The sequence below is a fragment of the Myotis lucifugus genome, unplaced genomic scaffold (assembly GCF_000147115.1).
Source record: "Myotis lucifugus unplaced genomic scaffold, Myoluc2.0 scaffold_115, whole genome shotgun sequence".
NCBI lineage: Eukaryota > Metazoa > Chordata > Mammalia > Chiroptera > Vespertilionidae > Myotis > Myotis lucifugus.
Window position 1 is genome coordinate 758597 of NW_005871163.1, and position 13378 is coordinate 771974.

The following is a 13378-nucleotide window of genomic DNA, read 5'->3' on the forward strand; positions in this document are numbered from 1 at the left end:
TGTGGGGAGGAAAGGTCTACTTTGTTCACTGTTGCCCTCCTCCCCCCAGTGCCTGGCACGTCAGGTAGAGAAGAGAGATGGGCCAAGAGAAGAAAGACAGGGTTTCCCAGGAATGGGATTGGCCATGGTTGCCTGTTGGGTGCCGGTAAAGGGATGCTCATTCACCGTCTACGGTCGGGTGTTGCCTGGTGCCCAAGGCACTTGTGCCGGTCTTGGAGTGGGTAGGGGGTTCTACAAGGCCCTCTGCTCTGTGTGTGTTGCCATATAGACGTGCTGTGGGGAGGGGTCGATGGGCCTTTCTGGGATAGCAGCTTTGCCCTCTCCATTCACCTGGACCTGGCTGGCTTCTTGGAGGCGCAGGCAACTTCCCTAATGGCTTAGCAGACCCTGCTTCTGCCACCCAGTGACTTTGATGGGGCAGCGGCCTGTGAGTCCAGGGCAAAGCCAGGATATTGTCAGGAAGGGGTACCTGTCCGCTGGAGTGAGAAGGGAGAAAGAGACAGAGAAAGGATGAGGTCACCCCCTGGGTAGGTTTTTCTCAATGAGGGTCCCCGGGCCTGCTCTCAGGGAGTCCTAGTGGGTGGTTCTCCACCCTGGCTGCTCATTAGAATCAATGTGGAGGTTTAAAAAAACCCATGGCCCAGCTCCATGCATAGAAATTTGGTTCTAATTGGCCTGGAGTGAGATTGCAAGCATAGATATTTAAAATGTCCCTGGGTGATTCTAATGCGCAGTCACGGTGGACACCACTGCTGAGTGTATGTGTGTGCTGGGAGGGGGCAGCTGGATGTCCTGCCCCGAACGGGCGACCTCCCCAACCTGCCACCCACCCGGGGAGTGCAGCCCTGCCCTGAGCTCTCTGATTCGGGTGCTGTGATTTCTGCCTTTGATGTTTCCTAGGGACAGAGGAGGTGCCAGAGGAAAGGGTGAGGTGCCCATTGCCAGCCTGCTGTACCTGTGCCACCCAGTCCCCACTCTGCTACGGAAACTTTGGGCCCCTCCTCACCCCACCCCGAGTCCCACCTCACCATCCTCAGCTCTAACAGGCTCTTCTAGGATCAAACGAGACAGTGGATAAGGACATGCTTGGTAACAAGCCCATGAGAAGGTGAGGGATTGCCAGTCCTGGGAGAAAGGACCGGGGAAAATGGCTTCTGAGGGTCCGAAAAGCAGGGCAGTGAGAAAAGAGTGGGACCAGGCTGTGGCTTCCTGGCCAAGGAAGTTAAATCCCAGAAGCTTTTCTGCAGGTGACAGGGAGAGACCCTGGCCAGCGACCGGCTGTCGTCTCTGCCCCCAGGAAAGGAAATGCCCTGAGGATAGGCTGGGTGAGGGGCTGGACAGGCAGCAGACGGGTTTGACTGAGGGGCTGGTACCTAGAATCCAGTGTGTCCAGGTGGACCTCACCATCCTCCTCTCCCCTCAACTCACCGGCCGCCCTACCCTTTCCTGAAAGCATGGTGGAGTGGGAGGGGCACTGGATTTGGGGGCCCAAAGAACTGGATTTGAGGTCAGTTCTATCAGCTGTGTGACCTTGGGCAGGTCTCTTTCCTTTCAGCCTCGGCCTCATGCAAAAACAGACACCTGCTCATTGCTTCATCGATCCAGTCATTGGCTCTGTGCCAGCTGCCGAGGGCCCTGAGAGGAAGCCTTTCTCCCTTTCATCCGCTGTTGCTGCAGAGACCACTGTAGGACTCGGAAGAGCTGTGGCAGACCTTAGCTAGAACCCACGTTGGGCTCTAAAATGACAGGACTTGCAGTCACCGTCTTTTTTTTAAAAAAATATATTTTATTGATTTTTTACAGAGAGGAAGGGAGAGGGATAGAGAGTTAGAAACATTGATGAGAGAGAAACATTGATCAGCTGCCTTCTGCACACCCCTTACTGGGGATGTGCCCACAACCAAGGTACATACCCTTGACTGGAATCGAACCTGTGACCTTTCAGTCCGCAGGCCGACGCTCTATCCACTGAGCCAAACCGGTTAGGGCCAGTCACCATCTTTTTATAAGTGGGGAAACCGAGCTCAGAGAAGCTAGGAGTCTTCCATGGTCCTATGGCTGGTGGGTGATGCTAGAAAGCTCCAACTCAGGCCTTTAAGCCCCTGCCCTCTGCTCAGGTGAGACCACCCACTTGAGAAGTGATTCTAGCTCCACCTCATGAGGAAGCAGCCCAGAGAGGTTAGGGCTCATTTAGAGTCACACAGCTGATTATCGGTAGAACTGGGGTGAGGACCTGTTTCTGGGTCTCTGTCCCTGGCCTGTCTCAGGTGCTCAGCTCAGGCTGTCCTCAGACCTGCAGGCAGCCCCGTCAGCAGGTTCTGTCCCCTCATGGCAGCGGCGCCAGGCTGGGGGCCGCACGCGCTCACTCGCACTTCCCACATTTATCGTCCCCGGCACAGAGCCGCACAGCTCTACCATTTGGTGTTAGTGATTGCTGCACAGTGGGTGAAATCGGTCTGAAATAAATGTCTCCTCTGCCTTCCTCCCTCGGGGTGATTTTAGCCTCGTCTCCACTTTGTGGAGTGATCCAGAGTCTGGCATGCACCTGTCCTGTCTAGCTATGTCCTTTTTGATGCAAAGATGTTGCCAGGGCTACTGCTGAGCCCGGTGTTTCTTGAGAACCGCGGGAGGTGGCTGCAGAATCCCACAGTGCACTGCACCTTCCCACTGCCTTGGACCCACCCCCACCTCTGGGGGCGCCCGAGCAGAACTGCAGGTGAGGAGGGCCTAGGCGTGCTCTCACTGATTCGACTATTTTCTGGGAGGGGCAGGAATGGGGTGGGCCTTGCTCATGCCTGGGGCACAAATGACTGCTCCGTCTTGCTGGGGAACTGCCCGCTTCTGTAACAAAAGAAATGCCACTCCTCTGAGGGCAGGAGAGGTGCAGAGGGGTCATGTGCTTCATTATTGATCCCATTCAGATCTCTTGCCAATTATTGCTATTCCTCCCCCCCCATCCCCCACCCACTATCCAGCTAGCCTTAAGGTTACAGAGTGAGGGGTAGGGCTTATCCCCTTAAAGATGTGTCCCCAACTTTTCCCTTGATTCCTCAAAGCACAGCTGAGGCAAGATTGGCACATTTAAAGGTGGTAGTTAGGCTAAGGCAGTGGTCGGCAAACTGCAGCTGGCGAGCCACATGCAGCTCTTTGGCCCCTTGAGTGTGGCTCTTCCACAAAATACCACGTGCGGGTGCGCACGTACAGTGTGATTGAAACTTCGTGGCCCATGCGCAGAAGTCGGTATTTTGTGGAAGAGTCACACTCAAGGGGCCAAAGAGCTGCATGTGGCTCGCGAGCCGCAGTTTGCCAACCACTGGGCTAAGGGATGACACAGGGAAATACACAGAGGACACTGTCATTTTAGATAATCTGGTCCAGGGAGTCTGGTATCCTCATCTGCAGCCTTGGCTGTGCTCAGGAATGTCGCCCTGCCCAGTTCTTGTAGTGGAGGCACGTACCCTCCCCACCCACCTCCTGATGAGAGAGCCACAGGGGCCTAAAGACCAGCTAGTACCTTCTCAGCCAGGTTCAGGAGAGAATTCAGCCCTTTGGCCCTATGCTGTCCACTGCATGCCATGCACTGGCTTTTCCTGAACATCTAGATGGTACGAGTCATGTGCCCTCCTTGGGAGAGTTGAGAAAATAGTCACTGCATCATTTTCCAGGTTCTGTGGTCCAGATGAGGATCCCTGGCTAAGAAAGGCTTCCTCTCAGCTAATAGAGGACAGTGAAATGCCAAGGAGACAGGGGACTTGCCCAAGGTCACACAGCTCGCCGAAGCCAATCCTTTCTCACAATAGCACAGCATCTCCTCTTCCTCTGCTCAGATTCAGTGAGCATGGAGGAAGCTCTGATCCAAAGAGATGACCCTGTCCCTCCCCAGCATGCCATACACAGCACGTGCATGGGTACACGCACACACACACAAGCTCTTGAGTCTGAAGGGCAAAGACACAGCTGGAAGCATAGTGCTGGGCAAGCAGGTAGTCCTGAGTTCAGATCTAGTTCACCCACTTCCAAACTGTGAGCCTCTGTTTCATCACCTGCAAATGGAGATCATAATACCTACTTCCAAGAGCCACGCGAGGACTGAGATGCGCCAGGTGCCTGGCACAGGGCAGGCTCCCGGGCACCACTCATTTCCTGCTCTCCTCCGGCTCTCAGCGAGCTGCTCCTCAGTTGGTGAGTGAACTGAATGTTCACTATTTGACTCAGTCCACATCCAGGTTCTCATCCAACAAGGCCTATTAACAGGGCATTCTTAGTACATGCTCCCATGTACTGACTATGGCATTAGCACCCGATGCTCCCTGCAGCTCAAACTTTCAGTGCCAGGTCCCCCAACCCAACTCCTACCCACCTCACTCCCCTTTTCTTTCGTCTCCCCCTCTTGGCACAGCCAAATGTCTGTGTGTCAGAGGCCTGCCGTGGTGTAGCCAGCTTCTGGCCTGCCTCCTGTTCTTCCTACCCCATTGAGTCCCCGTACGTGTTATGGCAAATTTAGAAATTTGTGGGCACACCACAGAATTAGAACGTTGGGGAGGCATGGTTTAGACTTGGCACAAGCTTCCTGTTTTCGGCATATGGGTGATTCAGCATAAGGAAGGTTAGTGCCTCACCAGCCAAGCCCGCCTGGGGAAAGGGCAGGAAGCAACCTGGAGAAGCTGGAGCCATAGGAGGCACCTGCCCGCCTCCATTCTGCCTTGAGGAATGGGAGGTTCAGATTTCTGAATTTCCTGTTGAGTTGGGAGTTAAGCAGAGAGGACCTTTCTATGGTTCCAACATCCGCTACCAAACCCTTTTGCAATTGTGCCCTTTTCCGTCCCTGCCTTGGTAAGTGGGCTGTGAGGAGTGGGACCCAGTCTCCAGGATCTACCAGGAGTCTGCATGATTTCAGGGCCATCGTCGCTACAGGCCTTGTCCTTGTTCAGCAGTGGGTAGGAAGTGAGGGGAATGAAGCTGAGTAAATGATCAGAAAAGAAGCTCGCCCTGGAACCTGCTTTTTAGGACAGGATAAAAAATCCCACCAGCCCTGGGGCGGAAATCCCCAAGTGAGAACCAAGCCTGGCTGGCGCTGGTGGGTGTGGCCAGCTGGTTCGGTGGCGGCCCAGCTCCTTGGGACTCGGTTACATGTTTTTCTTGGGCGCTGGTGCTCAGGATGGCGTTTGCCAGCTGGGCCCAACTCGGCGACTGGACCCAGATCCTGCTCACTTCCTCCTCACAACCTGCCGGGCCTCTCTCGGGCCTGAAGGCCGCAGTCGCCTTGCTCCATGCTCCCTCCCGAGGAGCTGCTCTGACGTGTTAAGCTCTTTCATTTAGCACACACGGTGCGTAAAGGCCCCCAGACAAAACAGAATTGATTTATAATTCTCTTAATGCAAGCACAGGCTTTAGTTGCTCCAGAAATAGATCGTTACCTCTGCCACCTTTGTGTAATTTTTTTCCCTCCCGTGTATTTTTTTTTTTTGTTAAAACACCACCGTGGTCTTAAAATATGACGTTTTATTTCAGCCCTCTATCATAATCCACTAAATGCCAGACATGTCTTTTTAGACCTATAATTTATAGCGTGTTTGTGCGGTTTCACTTCATTAATTAATGTTCTTACGGGCCCCCATGCCAGAGCCTTTGTGTAATGTTCTCTTACAGTAAGCAGGTGCTTTTATCCTTAATGAACAATTTCCTGGAAAATACCGAAATAAACAACGAATAATCAGGCCAGGAACACAATGAATCTGGGAGCTGTGTGCCATTCTGCAAATTAAACCCGGGGAGAAGCAGGACAGGTCTTACCTGCCACAGTGCTGTTTTCGCGGCTCCTTGCTTTGGGGGTGGGGGCAGGGGGTGCTGCAATCCTGGAAGGTGAGTGAGCCTCTTGCTCCTGCAGGAGACAGAGCTCAGAGGAACGGTTTTATTGCGAATGCATGCGGCTGTGGAGGTGGTTGTCAGACACAGCCTAGGCCAGAGGCGCAGCCAAATTGGGCTCTGGTTTCAGACTTGGAATCATCGCTAGCTTGGCCTGTGGGTCAGCTGGGCTAAATCACAAACTTATTAAAATCCATCTTCAGTCCCTTTTTCTCTGTCTTGGCAGACTTGTCCCCACCCCAAAGAGGCAGTTCTTATTGGAGGACCCTAATAAACGTGTTCTCTCTCTGTGTAGGCTCCCCCTCGCCCCAGGAGTATTTGTAACACCCCCCCAGCCCCCAGCATGAGGATCAATGACCATATTGATGCAGTGGTTTACTGTTTACAGGCCCTTCTCCTAGTCCTTATCTCTGGATTCTTAGGACCCTGGGAGTCAGGCTTTCTTATTATTCCCACTTTACAGACGAGGACACTGGGACTCCCAGAGGTTCAGTGACCCGCCCAAGGCCACACAATTGGTCAGAGACAGGACTGGGTTTAGGACTCGGGAACTGAGTCCCGGCTCCAGGTGCTTGTTACCCCCGGAGGAGCAGAGCCTGTGGGGGTGCAGGTGACTGAACGAGCCCTGGAGTGAGGCGAAGCACCCACACTGCCTTGACTGGGCTGCGAGCCAGAACTCATCAGTGTCATTGACAAAGGGCTGCAATAAATTTCCTTTAAAATTGGAATACCTGGTTCATTTATTTTACTGAATAGACTGACAAAATCGTACGTTATCCATACATTTTTCCATGTCGTGAGATCATTTTAGGTCTTTGAAGTGACATAATGTTTTCCATCACAGCATGGATACAATGGCAGCATGGACACATGCCACACAGTTGTGATGGGAATGTCCCCCCAGCTTGGTGGCTCCAAGAGCCACCTGGGGAGTCCCATAAAGTGGCCCATGTCCCTAGAGGGCTTAATGAACCCTGCTCTTTGGGAACAGTGAGGGAGAATCTGGGCTGGGAGGAGGGCAAGCTGGGGAAGAGCTGCCCATATTTTGTCTTTTTGTTTTCAAAATGAAGATGTCTTTATTGTGGTTTTTCAGATTTAAAATTGAGACCAGCTCGTCATAGAAAATATAAAATATGGGAGTGTAGAGAGGAAAGTCAGTCACCTGAAATATCATCACCCAGGTATCTGTGTTAACATTTTTAATATCTTTCCGTATATCTTTCTGTTCCTGCTCACTCTCTCTCAACAACCCCTCCTCCCCCACACGCACACAACATCTATAATAACAAAAGCATAATATGCTAATTAGGATGTCCTTCCGGATGTCCTTCTGGACAAAGCCAGGGCTGCGAGGGAAGCCTGGGGCCCGGGTGCCAGAGGGAAGCCGGTGCCAGCAGCGGGGGGGAAGGAAGGCCTACTCTTACACGAATTTTGTGCATCATGCCTCTAGTTTTATATAAATGTGATCATAATGTTTCTGCTGTTTTGTAACATGTACTTTTCATGTAATACATCAGGGTCATCTTTCCATGTCAGTGAACTTATGTATATTAAAATATTTTTGCCTTTCCGATTACCTATACTAATAAAAGGCTAATATGCAAATGATCGTCATGCCCTCATGCTGTAACGACCAATCAGCAGGAATTGCTGGAGCACCTCTCAGGCCCTCCCCCCGGCCCCCCAGCAGCGGCTCTCATGGTGTGGCAGGAGGAGGGGCATCTCCTTGCGCAGTCGGCGCGGATGGGAGGTGGGGACTCCTCGAGTGGCCGGCATGGGTGGGAGGTGGGGCACCTCACGCGATTTCGCGCGCTGGGCCTCTAGTAGTGATAATAATGCTCATTGTCAGAAACACTAATACAGCAACATAATAGTTTGACTTAGAAAGCACAAGTCCTATATATTGTCCCCTCTGCCCCCTGCTCCAAAGATGACAGACAGTATTTTCCACACATCAATATTTTTAATGTTTGCCTACTATTTTGTTATGTAAACACTAGAGGCCTGGTGCATGAAATCTGTGCACAGGTGCGGTCCCTAGACCTGGCTGGCAATTGAAGTGTGAGCATCTGGCATGGAAGGGCAGGTCCCAGCTGACCTCTGGGTCCTGGACAGTACCTGGGCCCTCAAACCCCCCTCCGCCTGAGTCACAGTGCCCAAGTCCCCACACAGAGGTGTGGTGAACGTGGCCGGATGCCGTGGGCTGGGGTGCAGCATGGGCCTCTGGGCTGCCCAGCAGCGCTGCACGGAAGCTGGGCAGGCAGCGCACTCTCTCCCGGCTGGCCTCACAGACTGGCTCCTGCATGAACCCACGGGGAGCCCGACTGGCCCCTGCAGTCCTGGCGGCTGCGGCCTGGCTCACCCGGAAGATGCCATGTGGGTGCGGGGCGGGCTCCTCGCAGGCGCCTGACACCTGAGTGTGGTGGCTTCCCTGGCCCACAAGCCCTGGCATCTCAGGGGAGGATAGCAGGGGGAGTGAGAACGAGCTTGGCGGACACCTCTCATTCTCATCGCACCTCCGTCCCCATCACCCCTGCCCCCAGGTAGCCGGTGAGAGGTTGCAGTGCGTCGCCGACGCCTGCCATGTTCCGCGCTGCCCCCTGGTGGTCAGCGCAGGTTATAGCGAGTGGTGGAACACTCAGTCAAATGACCGCCTGAGGGGACAATTTGCATATTAGACTTTTATTATATAGGATGGTGGAATTTATTTAGCAAGGCCCCCACTGATTTAGACATTTAGGTTGTTTCAATGCTACAACTAATATCTCTTTATTAAGAGATTAGAGGCCCGATGCGCGAAATTTGTGCATGGGTAAGGTCCCTAGGCCTGGCCAATGATCAGGGCCGATCTCTGGGGCGACCGGTGGGCTGATCAGGGGCACCCCACTGGCACCTGTCTTGGCTGGCTTGGAGCCACCTGCTTGCTGGCTCCGCCCCCTGCTGCCGCCAGTTGCCTCCCTCTGCGGGGGAGACCGGCGGGGGAGACCGGCGGGGCAGTTGGGGCCCCTGCTGGCACCTGCCTTGACCTGCCTTGGCTGGCCTAGGGCCTGTGGGCTGGGGGCAGCTCCTGTGTTGAGCATCTGCCCCCTGGTGGTCAGTGCACATCATAACGATCAGTTGTTCCACCGGTCATTCCGCTGTTTGGTCGATTTGCATATTAGGCTTTTATTATATAGAATGATGCAGCAAATATTCTTGAACCTATCCTTGGCCTTGGTTTATTTTTAAAAATTAAATTGCAGCAGTGAATGCTCTGGGTTAGAGATATACATTAAAACATGCTGCTATGGACCGCCAGGCTGCTTTCCAGAGCATACCCGTGCACATTTTTACTACCAGTGTGCAGGCGTAGGGCCCTTCAGGCTTTGGGACAGTTGGTGTCTGGCTTCAGAATCTCCTGGCCTACATGCATATGGAAGGTTCCAGAAGGAAACCTGGAGAGGCGGCCCTGATCTGATGCCATGTCTGCGGCTGACAGCCAGGCCCTCATGTTTAGCTCCTGACTGATGGGAGGTGGTTCCTGACGTGTGATGGGGCAGAGGCTGCCCTGGTGTGGACACTGGGCTGGAATAGAGGACAGTACTAGAGGCCAGTCTTCAAAAGGATGCTGAGGATTGCACAGACAGGTGGGCAGGACTAAGGGTCCCAACCGTCACCATGCCGCTGATACCTGCATTTCCGGTACCGGGCTGCAGTGATCCTCACGAGAACCTGATCTCCCCTCCTTCTCATGTAGTTAATGAGGAAAAGAAGGCTCAGAGCTCTCCAGGATCCAAGACTAGAATCCAGTTCTCCTGCCTCTTCTACTTTATCTCCTTGCTGCTGGGAGATGGGGCAACTCCCGAGGAGGGTGAAGAGAGAAAAGAATGTGAGGAGGGGACGGGCAGGGAAAGGCAACACATTGTAGGTGAGCTTGGAAAGCGGGGAGGGTCCAAGAGACGATGCAGTCTGACCCCAGCCTTGGGGACAAGCAGAGAGAGAAGCTCAGAGATGGAAAGCAACCTTTCCCAGGTCACACAGCAAGTTAGTGACAGAGGGGAAGAATTGGGACCATGGGAAGCTGAACTGCTCTTGAGCTGAGGTGGGAGTCAGGGTGGAAGACCCAGGGGAGAGAGGAAAGTACAGCTGCTCTGAGCCCTGGCAGAATGGAGCGAGTGAATGGGCTGCTCTACCTTCAGAGGCGGCTGCCTGACCAAGAGTAGCTTCAGAGGCAACTGACATAGAGATGGGCCAGACTCACCTGTGAAGGTCCTGCGGGGATGTTAAGCATCGATTCTGCAAAGGTCTCTGATTTCCCATCACACTTGCCCGGGGCTTCCTGCTGGGAAAGGCCTCCTGCTTTGAAATAAGCCACCTCCTGGGTTTGCTGCCCTCTCCCGGCATTCCCACCCCCCCTCCGGCAGGTGCTTGGGGGTCTTGGGGCAGGGCCCTGCCCGAGTCATCTTTGTGTCCACAGGGACTGGCACGTCTTCAATAAATGTTTGCTGAGTGGATGAATGAAAGATGAGACCGGTCTTGATAATTGTATTGTTAACACCAGGAGTCACCATATGGCCAAGCCTAGGTTTTCCGGCAGAGGATTTTTCCATTAACATCTCCCCCCGACCCTTACTCCCACCCCCTCTTCTTGGAAATACTAGAAGTCAGAATTATAGGGCTTGGAGGATCTTTGAGGTGGGGAATGTGAGTCAGGAGGAAACTAATAATTTACTAAGTACCTTCTAGTGTAGCACTCAGACCCAGAGCAGGTAAATGATTTTGTCCAGGTTATGTAGCCAGTAAGACGAGTCAGGATTCGCGCCCAGTTGAGTCTGAGTCCACCACTCCCTTCACACGAGCCCTGCCACCAACGTGTCCTGTGAGCTGGGGGAGTTTCCCCTCCTGTGGGACAAAGTATTGGACGGTCGATGCTCCAGGTCTGTCCTGGCCCAGCTCTGAGAGCACATGGCTTGCTGTCCAGCCCGTTGTTCTCATAGTCCAGCCTCGGTCGGAGACTTGACCTTGCAGTGATGGGTGATTGGTTCCCCAGGGCCCGTCCCTCAGTGCTCTCTTCCCTGATGGGCACTGTGTTCTGAGAAATGTGTGTTCAGAGTGGGCAGAAATGGGGACTAATCCCCACGGGGCTGCCTGGCCTGGAGTGACTGACTTGTCTTGGGAGGTTGTATGGATGTGGCCATGATTTAGTGCCCGGGCGAGAGGGATTCCCATAGTCTCAGAACCCTGCAGCCTCGGGAGGGGGCGGGAGAGGGAAGCTGACAGCCCTGGAGTGGGCTGGGTTGTGGGGAGGGACAGGCAGCCTTGGGGTTGGCCAGGCCAGCTGAGTGTGCCCTGATTTGCAAAGAAATGGAAAGATGAAGATAATTGCTTTGCAAGAAATGGAATGGCCTAAGAACACAGATAAGTTTTCTCCTCATCTTTGGAGGGGCTGGAGGCTGGGGGTACAGCTGCTTCCGGCTTGGGAAGGGGAGGGTTGATGGCTCAGAACCCAGAAGTTGTGCATAATGGGGGATGGGGGGTTCTTTATTAGTTTAGTGGTTTCTACACCCCTGCGTCTACCCTGCCCTGGGAACAGCCCACCGCTTGTTCTCTGCGGGGCTGAGGGTGCAGGGGACAGGGCAGTCTTTCCATCCTGATTAACGGGTGCTGCAGGCCTCCATGGTGCCATTTTCAGGATTTGCAGCCCGAGGCTTTCCTGGCCAAGGAGAAAGCAGAATTTATCAGGGTGGTGGAGCCCAGACGCAGAGGAGGACATTTACCATGTCTTCGGAGGGGACTCCAATCCCCCCTGATTTATCTAGTGGGCAGGCACCTGGCAGGGCCTCCACTTTGGCTCTGGGATGTGTTCCTGAGGTCAGGGAATCACTCTTCGGGAGATTAAGAGCTGTGGATTTATTTTTAAAACTTTTTTCTTAAGTGCAGGAAGATTAGAAAGCGTTCCACATAAACCTGGCCCCTGGTGGGACTGCTGGGAGGCTGGAGGCTTCATCAAGGCAAAGGCTAAAGCCTCTTAATTATGGGCTGATCGCGGCTCCTCTTTCATCTCACGCTAATCAGACCCCAGCAAGGCCAGCGAACAGAGAGGGGCTTGGGGACGGGAGCCAGCTGAGAGCGCAGCAGGCAGATGAAGGGCAAGGGCATTGCCCCATTACCAGCAAACTTGGCTCTTTTGTTTTATTCAGGAAAAAAGAGGTGTGTGTGTGTGTGTGTGTGTGTGTGTGTATCTTCTATAAATAGAAGATAGAAATCTCTATGTACACCCACATGCTTGGAGGAATTTGAGGCGCCCCCCCACCTTTTTTGGTCCCAGTTTGGGTTTTGCCTCTGTTGCTTTCCGGGCCTGAAAGCGCCTTTTCATGAGGCGCTCGGAACACCAGCCAGCCCCCAGCTGCAGCTTGAGGTATTGAGTGGGCTTCAATGCCCGCCTTGTGCTGGTTCCTGGGCAGGCGCATCCCAGTGCTGGTGGGGTGGCCCGGGCGGGCGTCTTTGAATCACTATCAGGATGTCACTGTGCCCTCTGTATCCATTGCCAACACATTGGTATCTCCATGGTGCAGTGTTAACTCAGTGTAGAACACCCCCTGCAGTATGACCTGTGGCCTCTGTCAGGCCAGACATAAGCAATGTGGCTGATCCTGAGGCGTGGGACGTCTGAGAGGTTGAGGAGGTGGTTTGCTCTTTCTTCTCAACAAATTTGCATTAGTGCTAGGGTGGCAGTGGTTGGGCACTATTTTATGGGCCCTTGGAGGTTTCCGCTCACACACAACACTGGGGATCAATTGGTGATGACTGCTTGGAATAATTCTATGCTGAGAAGCAGGCTGAGTGGGAAAGTGTGCCACAATTGACTAGTAATGCCTGTCTTGGGCACTGGATGGGAGAGAGACACACAGGTGCCATGCACTTGTCAGCCCTGTCTACGTTTCTGAGCAGTTGTCACTAACTTTGGAAATTCTTCCTCTCCTATATGAACCATCTATAGCAGTGGTTCTCAACCTTGGTTGCACATTAGAATCACCTGGGAATCTTTTTAAAATCCTGATTTCTGGGCCTCATCCTCCGGAAATTCTGTATCTTTGTTATTTAAGGTGTGTCCCCTCTCCTCAAGAGCCACACCGTAATTATGTGGAATCAGGGTCTGAAACTAACATTATTGACTCATTCCGAGATAGCTTCAACCTGCAAACTCGGGAGACCCACGTTCGACTCCAGTCAACGGCATGTACCTTGGTTGCAGGAACATCCCCAGTGAGGGGGTAAAGAGGCAGCTGATCGACGTTTCTCTCTCATTGATCTTTCTAACTCTCTGGCCCTCTCCCTTCCTTTCTGTAAAAATCATAAAATGATTTAAGAATGTTTGGAGTTTTTATCCAAAATATTAGTAAAGAAAGAATAGAGTAGTCAGAAAACAACAGAGCACTACGAAGGAGGTGCGAGATTAATTAATCATCACTCTTTACTTGGGAAGTAAGTGACTTCTATGTTTCTCTTTTCAAAATGGCCAAAGAGCCTGCTA

At 53.0% G+C, this 13378-nt stretch overlaps 1 protein-coding gene across 1 annotated transcript in view; it reads left to right on the forward strand.

The window, feature by feature from the left end:
* Nucleotides 1-1037: 1037 nt before the first annotated feature.
* MEGF11 (multiple EGF like domains 11) overlaps nt 1038-13378 on the forward strand; it is a 246887-nt gene continuing 234546 nt past the window's right edge. The window contains 1 exon segment of the mRNA XM_023757800.1: nt 1038-1108. The gene's annotated coding sequence lies outside the window, so the exon portion shown is untranslated.